The following is a 16,830-nucleotide window of genomic DNA, read 5'->3' on the forward strand; positions in this document are numbered from 1 at the left end:
TGAGGTGAATGCCACACCCCAGAGCTACCCTCTCGTCCATAAGAAAGGCATAGGCAAAGAACAATTGCAGTTCTGGGAAAAATTCAAGACACATGTGAAAACTAGCTTCAGCCGCCAGGAACTGGACAGTTCTACCTGAGCTAGCCAGGAAAGGGTGAACGAGGAGACCATGGAGTGGACTTTAAAAAAAAAAAAAAAAGGCAAACATCTGCTCAGTGGATTTGTATTATGGAATAAAGTATTTTTTTATTCTTGAGAATAATTTTGTACATGAAATATGATTTTATATACATATATATCCCACTTAGCCTCCCCAAATCACCCCATATCCAACTCAACACATTCTTCAGCCAACTTCATGACTTTTTAAAAATAACTTCCTGTGCTAGATAGTTTACGTCAACTTGACACAAACTGAAGTCTTTTTGGAAGAGAGAACCTCAGTTGAGAAAATGCCCACACTAGATGGGCCAATGGTGCAGTCTTGATTGATGTGGGAGGGCCCATCTCACAGGGGGTGGTGCCACCGTTAGCTAGCATGTGTGTACGATGTCCTGTAGAGAATATAAAGTCAATGTGAATGAAGGGTGAAGCAGGAACTCAGAGGAAGCAGGAGTAGGAACCCACATTACAGTCTGCTGAGAATGAGTTGGAAGGGGGACGGTGTAAGCTGGGGTGCAACTTCAGGAGGAAGTCTCATGAGGTGAGGTATGGAAGGGCCCGGAAGGAGCGACATTCAGCACATGGGCACATGAGCTGGTTCTGAAATAAGAGGGCAGCCTTGTCTACAGAAGAGAGGGGGCCGGGAGAAGGAGGAGCTATGGATGACTGTGCCCGTGGGGGGGGGGAAGGAAAGGGTCTCCCACCTGTATCAGCTCCCAGATCAGGCCTGGAGACTATGACTTATCCTGTTTCTCTTCATCTACACTCTTGCCTCGAGGCCTTTTCCCTTTCTTTCCTTCGGTAAGTTCTACTTTCACTGCTTCTCATGTCTGGCTGGCAGCTGCCTGACTTCTGGCCCCAGGTCTATCCCTCTTTTTCTCCTCCATGTCTTTTCTCTCTTCTTGTTCCTATTCTCTTTGCCAGCCAGACTGCCTGTCCCTCTCCTGCTTAGGTATTGGCTGCTCAGCTTTTTATTAGACCTTAGGTGCCTTAGGTACACCAGGTGAAACAAGCGCAACACTTTTGTTGTTGTTGTTTTTTCAAGACACGTTTTCTCTGTAGCTTTGGAGCCTGTCCTGGAACTCACTCTTGTAGACCAGGTTGGTCTCGAACTCACAGAGATCCGCCTGCCTCTGCCTCCCGAGTGCTGGGATTAAAGGTGTGCATCACCACTGCCCAGCTTAACCCAATACATCTTTACATAATTAAACACAACCTTATATTGTTAAACAAATGCAACATAAACAAATATAACACTTCTTTGCTTAGGTAAGTAATAGTCCACGACACCCCACTCATGTCCTCAGATTTTCTGTTAAATGAATGAAGGATGAGACCTGGCAACATTAACCCAGAAGTGGCCAAATATTTGGTCTGCCTGGGGCTGTCAGGAGAAGTGATGTGTAACTGGGAAGACAGGTGTCTCCAATACTGCCTGCCTTCCCTCACTCGCTCACATCCCAGCCCCCAGGACCCCCACACCTGGCTTGTTCAGTAAAACATGTTCTTAAATGGCAGCATCCTGCAGCTCCTCCAAGAAGATGGATGGCCACAGGAAACCTTCCACCTGGAGACTTGCTTTAATGTGGCAAGGCCAGCCACACAGCACAAAGCTGCCTTTCACCTCATCAGCTACCTGGATCCTGCCTGGACTGGACGACAGGACACTGGGGGAACTGATCACCCATCCTGCCAAGACAGGTAGACAGATCCCAACCCCCACAGGAAAATGTGTCAGGCCTCCTGGGCTTGGCAGATAAAGGCAAGTACTGCATCTGAGACTTGTGTTTGCCAAACACCACAGAGAGACTTGGGCTTGCCTGGGTAGCTGGAAAGCTGTCTCGCCTCTGTTCATGTAACTACCTTTTCAGAGCCACCTGATGGCATTGATGATGAGGGTACTGATAGCTCGTTAGTTCATTGGTTAAATTCCCTACCAAACGTCCAAACATATGTGATTCTTTAACAGGCTTCATAGTCCAAGATGAACAGGTTTCAGATATAACTTCAGAGGTTTAGAGTTTTAAATTCCCTCTGTCTTCTAAAATGTCCATGCCTTTAAAACAAAAGCCATAACATTTTGCTATGACACCAAAATATAAACCTGTTCCTGTCATTTTACAGACACTTGCAGGTTCCTGACAGGTCCACCCCTCCTGTCAGCCTCGTGCCAAGGCCAGCCTGCAGAGGGCCCTCCAGATAATGGCAGTGCCTGCACCCGCTCCTGGGACATCCAAGCTGGTGCCCACCTCTCCAGGCTCAAGTGGGCACCTATCCAGGATACTTGGTCTGCCCAGCAGTTGGGACCCTCCACCCTCTGCTTTTCCAAGATGTCACAATGAAGGGCCTACCTGCTCTTCTTCCTGGTGCACTCAGTTTGTCGGTACAACTAGGACAGGTGTTAATAATCTATTTTTTTCCTAGCAACTTGACTTTTCTGCTTCCTCAAGGAACAAGTGCCTGAGGTCTCCGGGATGGCGGTGAATCAGATGCCTCTCCAACCACACCTCCGGCTGAGCGTGAGTCCACCAACTCCCAATCCGCCCCCCCTTCACCCCATGCCCACAGGAAGCAGCCAGACATGAACCAGTGTCCATATACCCAAAGAGTCTAGAATATTCTCCTGGAAGCTTCACCCCAAGCCCCTCCCCCATCTCTCTCCAAACCCTGCTGCATCCCAGAAAGCTCACCAAATGATGACCCCTCCCCCAAAGATGCTCAAGACCACTCCCACAGGGTATTTATACTGTCCCCTAGAAAACAGACGCGTGGTTTTCCAGTCTTCCATTCCCGTCTCCCATCTGGGGGGCTGGAAAATTATCCGGGAGTCTTTTAGTCATTAAACCTGGGCTTTCTCTAATTCGGTTTGCTTTGGTCTGACTGGGATTGCTGCGTTGGTGGAGAGCTTATCGGGGTTTCTGCAGCGACTTCGAGCATCTGAAGATGTTCCAGACACACTCTATTATGAGTTAGTTATCAAGCACAGATAAAGCAGAACTCTGCCCTTGTTGTGGGCTTCTGTGCGCCCCCGTCAGTCATCACCACCTCCGAGTGTGACTAATGAGAAGCTAGCCACTCTCGAGCGTGATTAAGTAGAACAGGGTCATTAGAGTGGATTTTAATCCTGTATGACTGTGTCCTTATGAAAGGTTAGGGCACAGACTCCCAGAGGAAAGACCATGGGACGTCGGGCCATTCAATAGCAAGATCCCAACAGATCTGAGATCTGGGAGGGGCCCTGATTTTCAGGTGGGACCTTCTCCCCGTGTCAGGACACAGGGAGAAGGTAGAGAAACAAACTCTTGTGTGTTTTGCTAAGGTCATCAGTGCCATTTATAAGAGTCCTCCCCTCTCCCAGTTGGGAGTCATGCAGCCTAGTTTTGGACCAGCAAATGAGTGCTTGTCCAATGGGGCTCCAGATGAGGCCAAAGCCCACAGGGACAGTCTCACATGGTGAGGACCAGTGGACTTGGGGACAGCACAGCATCCTGCTGGGACCACATGCCCTGCGTGCTCTCTTCTCTCTTGTAATATTGATTTGGTGTCATTTTGTCAGTCATTCACGGGACAGATATGATCATTCCTGGAAACCCCATTTTTTTCTCAAACATTCTCCTCTAAAAAGTCTTTGGAAGCTGCTGCTTCTTAGGTTTCTTGTCTGGGGTGCCAGCAGCTACTCCAGGCCCCTGTTGTTCTAACTCCTCACCTCTGTAAGGCCCCATCACACCCTGTCTCGGACTGGATTAACACACGCAGTTCACAGCAGGTTCTGTGTTCGAGCTCTTCTCTCACCCATTGAGTACCAGCAGGCTAGACACCGCCCGAATGTCGTGCCCTGAGTTCTCACTACCAGTGAGTAAGACAGAGGTATCCTGCGGTGCATATGAGGCCGAAAGCAGCGAACTCCCTTGGGGTGCAGCCTCTTCATCACGGTGTGCCCATGTTCCGGCAGACCCAGGGACTCTGCCATATCCCAGCCACACACCCAGGCGAACGGCTGCACTTGTCCAACCCCGGTCTCTTCCTCTGAGAACTGAGAACACACCACATCTCACCTTGTCGTTAGGCAGATAGAAGGAAATGTATGTGCCTGGCACGGAGCCTGGACTAAAGTCCTAACTGTTAGCTATAGGTATTCATTTAGGAACTATATTAAGTAAAAATAATACCAGGCATATACGGCAATGTTTGTAAAGTGCTTCTAGCTTTTCAGATGAGGAGACTCAGCAAGAGAAGCCGAGTGACTTAGACCTGGAAGCGGTTGATGTCCTTGATGTATGCAAAGCTCCTAGTGCAACTTTCTGTTTTGTCTACGTGTGTGCAACTTTACCATGGAGTGGAAAACCAGAACAGACATGCAGAGGGCTGAGGTTTGAATGTGTGGCCAGGCACACACGCAACCACTGAGCTTCATGTCCAGTTCTCCGGGAATTTCTGGTTGATTGCCTGTTAGACCACCAAAAATCCAGTTTTGCCCTGGACACTGGAGAGCACCATGTAAATGAAGAACATTTGCCGCCCTTCTCATTTGTGTCATAGTTTTCATAGGAAAATTCCCGAGAGCCATATTGGATGCTGACAAATCTTGTGTGCGTGCTGTGTATGAGTGTTTAGGTTTGCATGCACACGCGTGTGGAGTATACATGGGCGTGTGTGTGTGTGTGTGTGTGTAAGCCGGAGGCTGATGCCAGGTCTCCACAGTCACACTCCTCTTTATTTTGGGGGACAGTGGCCCTCACTGAACTGGAGCTTGCTGACGGAGCTAGGGTGTCTGCAGCTGCCCCCTCATCCCAGCACTGAGGACACAGGCACCTGCCACCACACCTGTCTCTCTGGCCGGCTGGTGCTAGCAATCGGAGCTCTGGTCCTCACACTTGTGAGGCCTGTACTTTCCTGGCAGAGCCCCCCCCCCCCCACACACACACGTTACAGTTTCTCAGGACAGCGCAGGACAGGAGGATATGCGTGTGATTTCCCTCCACACAGTTTCTACAACCTAAAGCGTTGCTGTTCTAAGATTGTCCTTTTGATTTGTCTTCATTAATGATTATGCCTCGTTAGCTGGGATCACAGAGGGGGAGAGGGATATAGGAACGGAAAGAGGAATGAGTAAAGCAATGTATTGAGATCATTTAAACCTTGGCTGTAGCTTGAGTACTGCCCTGTGGTGGGAACCTTCAAAATTGAATGTCGCAGTAGGTGGCCTCTGAAGTGACTCTTGGAGACGCTGGCCTCGGTATTCAGGTTTCCATCTCCTCCCTTTCCCAGAATGTGTACATCTTGACGGCTTACTTCTGTGCCCCGTGGGACTGACTTCCTCTTCCTCCTTTCCCTTTTATTTCCAGCTCCGAGAAAAGCCCAATGCTAAGCTGTGAGCAGCCCCACCGAGAAGCTCACGTGGGTGAGGAGCTCAGGTCTCATGCGGGTGAAGGCCTGCCAGGGTGCTGGGTGAACTTGGAAATCAGTCTCCGGCCCTCGAGAGGTCTGTAGCCTAAACTTCCCTTGATGGCAGCATCGTGGGAGACTATGAGCGCGAATCACAAAACTAAATCAGTCCCGAACTTCTCACTCATAAATACTATATGGTGGGAATGGTGGGAGGTTTTCAGTCGGTGCTGTAATAACAGCTTATTCAGAGGCATAATATCGGAATCGTTCAGATGAGAACTTGATAGCGAGGGCACAGCGGCCCGAGGGGAGCCTGTGAGCAGGCGGAACTGCGGGATGGAATCCAAATGCCTGGTTCTGTTGAAGCTTTACATAAACAGAGAGTGATTTAGATAGTGATTTGTATCGAGAATGACCTCTAACCTCCATGTGCATGCTTCGGCCCACACTTTCTCTCTCTCTCTCTCTCTCTCTCTCTCTCCTCTCTCTCTCTCAATGAAAAGGTTTTTTTTTTTTGGTTTGTTTGTTTTTGTTTTTTTTTTAAAAGAATGTTCCATGAAGAACTTGGTACAAATTTATATTGAAACAATATCAATTAGTTTTCTGAAGTTCAAAACAACTCGATATTCTATTTCTGTTTGCGGAGTAGCAGCTATAGTCCAGCTTCTTAAACTGTGGGTTGTGACCCCTTTTTGGATCTCATAACTGAATGTGGGGGTTGTGAACCATGAGACAACAGTGGAGGGCTTCCGAACATGCAACAACCAAGAATTCATTCTACATCAGATCTGTAAGCTCTCCGGCCCTCACCAGCGTGGCGTGTCACCGCAGCCTTGGCTCTGAGCACACAGCTTGGCACCTGGTGCCTATGAGCACCACGCTAACGCCTCGGCTCAGATCCCAGACAGGAGCACGTCAGGAGAGCCAGCACTTCCACGGCGCATACAAAGGTTTCTGCTCTCGGAGAAGCATATTGTTTAATCATGGGGAGACAAAGGCACTGGCCACCACCGTTCTTCGGCAGGACTTTAGTTGGACTGTGTTGTGTTAGATGCTTCAACACTGCTGTGGGAATTGCTGACCTGAGTCTGATTTTTTAAAAAACCTTTAAAAAAAATTTGACTTGGGATTAGGGCAGAATTTCCAGCAATTTCTGGAATGGCTCTGTATGCTACACTTCTCCATGTATACTCTACATTATGGATGTATAGTGTATTTATATATATCATACATACATTTTACACTATACATTTATGTGAAGCAGCCCTCCTGGCACTGGCAGTTCTAAATCTGAAATTCCGACCACTGAAAGCATTGGCGATGCTGCACATCCTGCCGTATCAGATGTTTAGCTAAGACTTAATTATCTTTTTAAAAATAATTGTGTGTGTGTGCACGCACGCGTGCACGCCCTGTATTGATGTCATTCATGTGTCATTCAAATGCATATGGTGGCCTGAGATCCATGTCACTCTCCATGTTGAGACAGGGTCTCTCGCTGAACTCAGAGCTCACTGGCTACACTGGCTAGCCAGAGAGCCCTGGGGCTAATTCTGTCTGTGCCCCCCCAGCTTCATGGTTACACCCATACACTACTGTACCCCGCTTCTTACACAGGACCCGAGGATGCAAACACAAGCCCTCCTGCTTTCAAGGTAGGCGCCTTATCAACGGAGTCACCTCCTCAAGCCCTGTGTTCCTTTATTACAGATCAACAAGCACAGCCACTCATTCGGGCACGTGCTAGTTAGGGTTACTCTTGTGTGATGGAACACCACGACCAAACACAACCTGGAGAGGAAATGGTTGATTTGACTGACATATTCTGAATCACAGTCCACTGAGAAAACCAAGGCAGGAATTCAAAGTGGTCAGGAACCTGGAGATGATGCAGAGGCCATGGAGGAGTGCTGCTTTCTGGCTTACTCACCATGGCTTGCTCAGCCTGCTTTCTTATAGATCCCGAAACCACTAGCCTGGGGGCGGCCCCACCCACAATGGAACCTCCCACATCAATCACTAATTAAGAAAATAACCTACAGATTTGCCTACAGCCTGATCTTATGGAGACGTTTTCTCAGCTGAGGTTCTCTCCTCTGATGACTGTAGCTTGTGTTGAGTTGACATAAAACTAGTCATTATACTATATAGAATTTCTTTCTTTCTTTAATAATGGTAAGAAACACACACACACATGCATGAGCATACACACAAACACACACAGGCATACCAAAGAATTACTTTAAAGGATTACTTTAAAAATTCTTTGTGAAGGGACTGGAGATATTGCTGAGCAGTTAAGAGCACTGGCTGCTCTTCCAGAGGACCAGGGTTCAATTCCCAGCACCCACATGGCAGCTCACAGCTGTCTGTAATTCCTGTTCCAGGGTATTCGATGCCCTCATAGGACATACCTGCAGGCAAAACACCAATGCACATAAAATAAAAGTAAAAAGCATTCTTTATAAGTTACTATCAGTAAATATTTTATGCATATTGTCATTCATATACCTATATACCTGGGTCACATGATTTCTTGGGCAAGTAGATACAAGAGGAAAATTTTTAAGAAGCTCTGATTTTGAAAGCCGATGGAGGGAAGGCCCAGTAGGACGTTTTTCTAAATGGCGCTAACTTCCTATCCTGGAGGACAGGATTTTGGTCCTTAAGGGTACGGGAGTCTGGGTTCTTCCTTCCTGTATGGAGGCCTTGATGTTCTGCCTAAGGGCTACAGGCTGCCCTGGTCAGGTCCTGCCAGTTTCTCCCAAAAGACATCACCTCCAACTTCCACACCTCTGAAGTCCTGAACCAGCCCTGTCTTCCCAGTGAGAGGGCCTCAGCCCTGGGAGAGGCTGCGGAGTGGCCTAGTTGGCTCTGATCTCTGCTCTATGAGCTTACTCTCTCCGAGTGGTTAGCACAACCTTTTCTAGAACTGGGTGGGTGCCAGTCCTTCCCCACAGCCCACTCGGGGACAGAAGCAGCTGCTGCCCATAATAAACACATGTGTCTCTCACGTGCCTGGGATGCAGTCTAACTAGTGCAGCCAAGGCCTGTGGAGATCTCGCTGAATGGAGAGGGGCTGAGAACTCAGTGGTCTACTTCCTGTTCTTAGGCTTGCTGAGGGCAGAGAATGGCCTTGATGTCACTGTGTTCATTCTGAATAGGGAAATACCTTCTAATAGTGAGCAAGTGAGTGAATGTGTGCGTGCGTGTGTGTGCGTGCACGAGTGTGTCTGTGTATGAGTGTGTGTGCCACTTTGAAGGGTCAGCTCAGACCAAATGGAACAAATTTGAAAGGTAGAAGCCAAGGCTGATGGTTCTACACCTTGCATGTCTGGGGAAATCCAACAGGAATCCCAAAGCCCCAAGACCCCACTACAATATGACTGAGTCAGAAGGCCTGAGAAGGTTGCTGGTCTCCATCTACACAGGGACACAAAGCTAGAAATGGTGTTGGCAATTCAATCCCATTTCCTAAATTATTTCTTATTTCTAAATAAGAAGTCAGGCCCCACTTCAGCTGTTAGTCTAACCTCTATAGACCTCTGAAATGTCAATAGCCACCCCAAGCTAATTGTGAAGATTAAGTATTGAGCTGTATTTATATTTTTGGTTGTGGACCTATATCCTTTAATGACTGAGCCATCTCTCCAGTCCATTGTGGCGTTTTTAAATGAAAGCACCCAGCTCTTAGCATTTAATAAATGGGACTATAACTACCTGAGTGTTGTGTGACAAAATCTTTCCTGGGGACACACATCTACTCAACCCAGATAGGGATCCCACAACAGACCAAAATGTGCCTACCATCAAAGCTCAACTTGGAGAGCTAGTAAGTTTTATTGGGGTTAAGGAATATGGGCAATGGGTGACTTACAGGAGTAGAAATGACTCAAAAAAAACAGCTGCATCACCAAAGGCCACTCAGCACCAGTGATTGTTCACAAAAGCCAGGCAACTGGAGCACATGACACAACCTACAGGCAGCTCAGTAAGCTGATGACGGTCCTTTCCGAGTGACACTGGTCTGAACCTCTTCCAGGCAGCCCGGCTGGTTCCTGCTTCTTTCTAGGCAGCTGCTCTGGCCTCAACATCTTGGTAGATCAGCTTGCCTGAGACTCTTCTCTGCAGCTTGGCTTCCCTTCTTCTGAATGGGACTCTTCAGCTTTTATTGCTTACTCTGGCAGGGAGGAGCCTAGTGACTCTGGTAAGTTTCAGGGACTTCCTGAGGCTGTTTTGAGTTGTTTGCCTTCCTGCTTAAGAAGTTTCCCTGCAGAGTGGAAAGTTTCAATCTGGAAGGGAGCTCTTATGCAACACTGCCCATGCCTGGTGTTTAAGTAGGCGGTAGAGAGCTACCGCCAAGAGAACTGTCTTGCTTGAAAAGAGCCCAGTTTCCTAAAGACACAGTTTGTATCCACTTAGAATCTTTTGGACAAAAAAGAGCAAAACAAACGGTTTAACTCAACACCTTGGTCTTGGAAACAATGAAGCAGGTCAGGCAGGAGAAAGGGACTATAGAGCCCAAACATCCTGCATCTCTGGAGTCCCACATTCTGTTCACTTGGGCTTTAGGAGAAACCCCACTAAGCCCACTAAGTGTCTGGTTCTGCAACTCGGAGTTAGTATCAGGCCAGTCCAAGTGTTTGAGGAGCGTTCCTGGATGCTGCCACCCCAGTAAGTACCTAAACTCTTAGCAAATGGGTGAGAATCAAAGCGCCGTACTCCCAACACGCAGGGACTCATAATTAAGTACAAAGGCAAGTCTGGGTTTGAAATTATGACTGTTGGATGATAACTGATTCTGAGATAAAAATGAGTGGTTTATTTGTGTTGCAGTCAACAGCACTGCTTAGGGAAAGTGCCTGTAACTTTCACCAGACAGAAAGATCTGTTGGGTTTCTTACTTCAATTCAGGCCTTGGGGGCTTGGAGAGAGGAGGACGGGGTGTGAAGCTTTTAACTGTACTGTGTGGAAATGTGGCTGTTTTCTTTCTCAAGTAGAGTAGCTTTTAAGTATGTGGTATGTTCAGCGCTGGTTACATGCTTGATTTGTATATTATACCCTTTGTGTGATCTTCATGATAACCTTGGGTGGTAGATGCTAAAACCAGCCCCATTTTATAAACCAGAAAACCAGAGAGTAGTTGGTCAAATAGCACCACCAGGACCAAGCTCTAGCCTCTGGAATCAGAGCAACTTTGTTCTTTTTTTCCTTAGAATATAAGACATCCAGTTTTCAAGCCTCTTTCTTTCTTATTTATTGATTTAGTGACAGGGCCTTCATCTCTAGCCCCAAACTTACAGTCTTCCCTTTTGTACCTCCAGAGTGCTAGAATTACAAGCTTGAGCCAACGGACTGATTTCCTTTCACCATGGCACCATTCCTAGTTTGAATAAATTAAATTACATAAAGAGTCATCAGAGATCTGCAATAAACTCAGTTGCAAGTAGACACCTGGAGAAGCAGCACTAAGCGTACTTCAGTTTGAAACCTCAGTGTCCACCCGCAGTGACACACTTCCTCCAACAAGGCTGTACCTCCTAACCATTCTAAGTAGTGCCCCTCCCTGATGGCTAAGCATTCGAATGTGGGAGCCTATGGGAGCCTATGGGGGCCATTCTTGTTCAAACGACCACAGGCAGAGAAGCCAGATAATAACAAATCTAATGAATGAAAGTGCAAACCAATTAAGATATTTTAAACTGTATGGTGGGAAGTAGTATGGGCTCAGATGAACTCTGGGTTGACATTCTCATGACAGAGGTGAAGAATCATGTGCTTTTTCTTCCTGGTACCTGGCAGGTGGTCACCGTGTAAGGTATTTTCTGGACTTATCTGTACTACGTAGCACTATGCTCTTGTTTTGTTCTGTTTTGTATTCTTAAATTAATTAATTAATTACGGGGTTTTTCTATGTAATCTTGGCTACCCTGACACTCATTCTGAAGACTAGACTGGTCTGAAACTTGTCTACCTCTGCCTCCTGAGTGCTAGGATTAAAGACATGTGCCACCACCACCTAGCATCTCTCTTTTTTTTTTTTTCGAGACAGGGTTTCTCTGTGGTTTTTGGAGCCTGTCCTGGAACTAACTCTTGTAGACCAGGCTGGTCTCAAACTCACAGAGATCCACCTGCCTCTGCCTCCCAAGTGCTGGAATTAAAGGCGTGTGCCACCACCGCCCGGCCATCTCTTTTGTTTTTTAATTACAATATTTATTTTATATGTATGAGTGCTTTGTCACATATATGTCAGAGCATCACTGTGGTCCCTTGTGTCTGTGGAGGTCAGAAGAGGGCATCACATTCCCTAGAACTGAAGTTACAGATGGTTGTAAGCTGCCCTATGGGTGCTGGGAATTGAACCCCAGTCATCTAGAAGAGCCCCCAGTGTTCTTCATTGTTGAACTGCCTCTCCAGCTATGCACCAATCCACACTTTCAGGTCATGAAAGATGAAGGTAGAGACCATCCATACCATGCTATATCAGATAAGCACAAAGGGCTCAACCCTACAAAATCTGTCTTCTGTCTAAACACACTCGGGATATGTGTTCCAGGATCAAATTAAGCTATAGTGACTTATTTTCTCCTCCCACGCCTCCTGAGACTTCAGCTATCCCTCTGCCTCATGGATTTCACAAAATCCCACCTCGACTGGAGGACTTCGCATGAAGGAAATCCGTGCTTGGGACTTACTCTCTACACCATGAGTCTATAGTCACTGGGAAACATTGCTGGCTGCAGATGTAGCAGGAGAGAATTAAAACTGTCGGCTGCGATAAACTCTGCAGATCAGCCCCGAACTCACGATGATGGACGGTGTGGCCTTGTCCTTTATTACCAAGGATAGCACAAAGTCAGCCACACTATTAGCTTGTCCACGTGAGGTATATTTTCCTGTGTCCTTTCACGGCGTATACCGGCAGCCGAGGCCCAGCCTAGTCAAAATTCAAACTTCCGTGCTAGAAACTGAGTTCCCAACTGAGCCAGGCCCGGGTTATTCTATTCACAAAATGTGCTGAGTGTCTACCCAGGCTTGGCGCTAACCTCGCCTAAAGGGAGAAATAAAAGAAACATAAAGTTGATTGATTGAGCACAGGCAAACAGGAACACAAAGGGTAGACAGGATAGCTGGATGGCTGAGGGGGCAGGTTGTGAAGGGGGCAGTAGGGCTGGGTTTGTAAAGCAGGAACAGAAACAGAACGAGGAGCCTGGCTGGTCTGGTGTGGTGCAGAGTGTACAGGCTGGGTTCCTGCCTCCACTGGGTTCCAGCGCTTGAAGTCCCATGAACTTGGTGAGTCGCGTAATCCCTGATCCTCTACCTCCACCTTAGTCACATAGCACAGAGGTGTCCCGAGTTCATGCCCAGAGTTAAATGAACACACAAGGCAAGCACTCTTACAGGGTTCTATGAAGACGGTCCACACTACTGACCATATTGAACACACTGTATTTAATGTGTGGCACAAAACAGTTCTTAGACCAGTGTAAACCACCACCCCCCCAAAAAAAAAGCTGAGTGACTAAACAACCCTAGCCTACAGTTCTGATTTCCAAGCCCATGTACTTGAACCATTATCATCAGCATGAGCAGAGGCTGAAGAAAGCAGAATTTGCTACCCATCCATAATAGGGTATATCCTCCCCCCATATGATGCTCAAATCCTAATTCCTGAACCGAAACCATGAATATGCCTTGTTTAGAAATAGAATCTTAGAATCTTGAGTCAGGTGGTGGTGGCACACACCTTTAATTCCAGCACTTGGGAGGCACAGGCAGGGGGATGTCTGTGAGTTTGAGGCCAGCCTGGTATACAAGAGCTAGTTCTAGGACAGGCTCCAAAGCTATAGAGAAACCCTATCTTGTAAAACCAAAATAAGTAAATAAAAAAGAAATAGAATCTTTGCAGATGCAACCAAGGGTCTTAATATGAGATTATCCTGCACCCTTAAACCTAACGACTTCTGTCCTTGTTCAGAGAGAGAAGAGCGGAATTTAATATAAAGCGTAAGGTCATAGAGGATGAGAAGGACATTGGAAGGATGTGTTTGCAAGCCAAGGCAATGGCAGGTGAAAGCTGGAGGGACAGGCAGGAGACAGGTCCCCTAAGACCCCTTCAGCTTAGACTGACCACTTCCATATCGGTTAGGAAATTACATTTCTGTTATTTAAAGTCACCATCTTTGTGGCAATTTGTTGTGGCATTTTAAAAGAAGAAACACATCATCCAGGTTGAGAAGCCTGGGGAAAAGGAGCATCGATCTGCTGGGTCATCTTAGCTGTGCACTGCCCACCTCTCCCCATGGATCGTGTTCTCCCTGAGCAAGCAAGGCTCTCCCTGGGCAGGCAAGGCTCTCCCTGGGCAGGCAGGGCTCTCCCTGGGCAGGCAGGGCTCTCCCTGGGCAGGCAAGGCTCTCACTGGGTAGGCAGGGTGCTCCCTGGGCAGGCAGGGCTCTCCCTGGGCAGGCAGGGCTCTCCATGGGCAGGCAAGGCTCTCCCTGGGCAGGCAGGGCACTCCCTGGGCAGGCAAGACTCTCACTGGGCAGGCAGGGTGCTCCCTGGGCAGGCAGGGCTCTCCCTGGGCAGGCAGGGATCTCCCTGGGCAGGCAGGGCTCTCCCTGGGCAGGCAGGGTTCCTGTGGAAGCTTCTGGCCCACAGTGGTATCCACGTGTGGTAATGCTGTCTCCTTTCCTAGAGTCCATATCAATTCCAGTTGATTCCTAATCTCTCTAAAATGCTTTCTCCTGTGTTCTCAGGGGAAGGCCTGGGGTAGGTTCATTTCTTAACTTTATAATCAATATAGTTGTTATTCAAGAGTTGATGAAGCAAACCATGACTAATAACAGTCTACCTGTAGCCTGTTGCTTAGAGAAGTGATTCTCAATCCTTAGGAGGCATCAGAACTGGTAGAAGGCTGATTAGAAGACCAGCGTCCTTCTCAGCGCCTGCCAGATTTCAGGTTCAGTATGTCTGAATAGAGTATCCTCATTTCTAGCAGGTTTGCAGGTGATGTCATTGGCACTGCCTTCCATCCTCTGCCCGCAGACATTTGGTCGCAGCAACAGCAGTGTTTCTCAAGCTCTACTGCTCCCCGGAATCACTGGGGGCTCCTAAAAGCCCCAGCCGTAGCTGCACTCCGCATTGCTAAATCAGAGTCTCTGAAAGGGGCTGGAATCAGCCATTTTTCAGGCCCCTCAGGTTATTCCTATAGGAAGTCAGACAAAAAGCCAGTGTCTTAGAGATCTGCTTCCCAGCGTTGATGTCCTGGCCAGGCTCGGGGTTCACCCCTCCTAACAGGTCTGTGGGTCATCTTTAGAGGGAAGCAATAAGATAGACACTGGAATCCTGCAAAGGGGAGTACCTCACTTCTCTCCCCGACAATCTGAAGGCTCGGCCTGGGAGTCCAGAGTGAGTGAGGTTTGGAGATGGTGGTCAAAGCCCTGAGTACAAAGCCCTGGGCTGGTGCTATGGGGAAGTCTTCCCTGCCTGTGGCTTCACTTTCCATTAGCTCAGCAACCATGACTGATCATAATCTGAAAGGATTAAGTGGAAATTTCCAGAACTTAACAAAATCATAAGTTTAAACACATCCCTGCTTGATACGTCGATGCAAAAACCGCAGTTCTGGCCCCAATGAGAATAAGAGATAGTTTATTCTGGAGCCAGATATGAGTGACTGTGACCAGGAATGCAGCAGATCAGAACTCAAGTCCTCAAGTGTTTCACCATGGAAGTGGTTACCTGACACATTATTTACTTAACAAAGAAAGTCATAAATCAAAGTGTTTGCTGAATATATTAGTGGGGGCTGTGGGTAGGCGGGTGACAGCAAGGCAGGGACAGCTCTGCTACAGGTTTCAGGTAACGATGACACTTTGAGCTTTTAGATTGGTAGAAGCTAGTGGTTGGTTAAGATTACATCATCGGGTTTTCATAGGCACAAGGGTGTTAGGGCAGATACAGGTGTGGGCAGTGGATGGCTTTCAAAGGAACTAAAATCGCCCAAGATAATTTGCCTCTGGACGGCAACAATGTAACTCTCCATAATCCACACTGAGCAGCTCCCTAGCATTCTCTGTCACCGTCTGTCTGTCTCCCTTGCCCAGCCTCAGTTCACAGATAGAAATCTGCCCTTCCCAATGTCTACACTACCCACCTGTTAGTCAGTAGTCACCTTGGCGATTAGATCCACCATCATTGTGCTAAGATACTTGTGTTGTGGTTGGGTCACATGAGTGACTTTGAGGGAAAAGGCAAAGGAAATAGTCATCAGGAGAGAAAAACACACGGCGAGCTTGCCAAGTCGTGCAGTAAGAAAAAAACCCTGTGGAACTGTGGCAAAGCAAAAGAAACCCATGCTGAAACTGCATAAAACCATGGATTCAATGGATGGGGGGATGTTTAATAAGGATGTAGAAAATTTTTTCTTTGGCTCTCCAGTGAGGGCTCTTGAAACATGTTGCTCAGCAGTTGAGAGCACTTGGTGCTCCTGCAAAGGACCCATTCGATGCCCAGCACCTATATGATGACTCAGAACCACCCCTAACTCCAGTTTCCCAGGATCTGACATCCTCTTCTGAATTCCGAGGACACTAGGCACACAAATGGCATGCATCCTTACATCGAGGCAAAGCTTTGATGCACATAAATCAAATAATTGTAAATTTTTCTAAAAGAAGAAACATTTCCTGCAGAAAGGGGCTGGGACAACTCTCCCAGTCTCACAGATTTGATCAAGCTGCTGACCTTCTTTTGTTCTAGATTCCTCGCCTGTGAAGTGGGGATGATAAAAATACCCACATCGCCACAGAGCTGTGAGGGACCAGACAAATGCGTCTAAAACTCCATTCTCTGAGCTGTACATAGGCCTGATTCACTTCCCTCATCTTCCTGGACCACTCCCTGCTCTTCAGAACTGGCAGGAGCCTCAGCCAGGTGGGCATGTCCCCGTAGCTCCTCTTTCACGGACGGTTTAGGACCTGACATCATAGAGAGATCTCTGGGGCCAGCTCATTGAGGTTTGTGTGCCAAGTCAACTTTCTCTCTCTATGAAAAATACATGAAAAAATCCATTTATAATATATAATAAATATATATTTGGGCTTATGATTTCAGAGGTTTCAGTCCATGGTCACTTGACTCCTTTGTTCTGGGACTGGGAAGAGGTGGGTACACGTGGTAGAGCAAGGTGGCTCATGGGAACCAGGATGGAGGGGAAGCAGAGGGCTCAGAACAAAACCTCCACTAAATCCATGAAGCTATAAACCCACAAACTGATTA

The sequence above is a fragment of the Chionomys nivalis genome, chromosome 10 (assembly GCF_950005125.1).
Source record: "Chionomys nivalis chromosome 10, mChiNiv1.1, whole genome shotgun sequence".
Lineage (NCBI taxonomy): Eukaryota > Metazoa > Chordata > Mammalia > Rodentia > Cricetidae > Chionomys > Chionomys nivalis.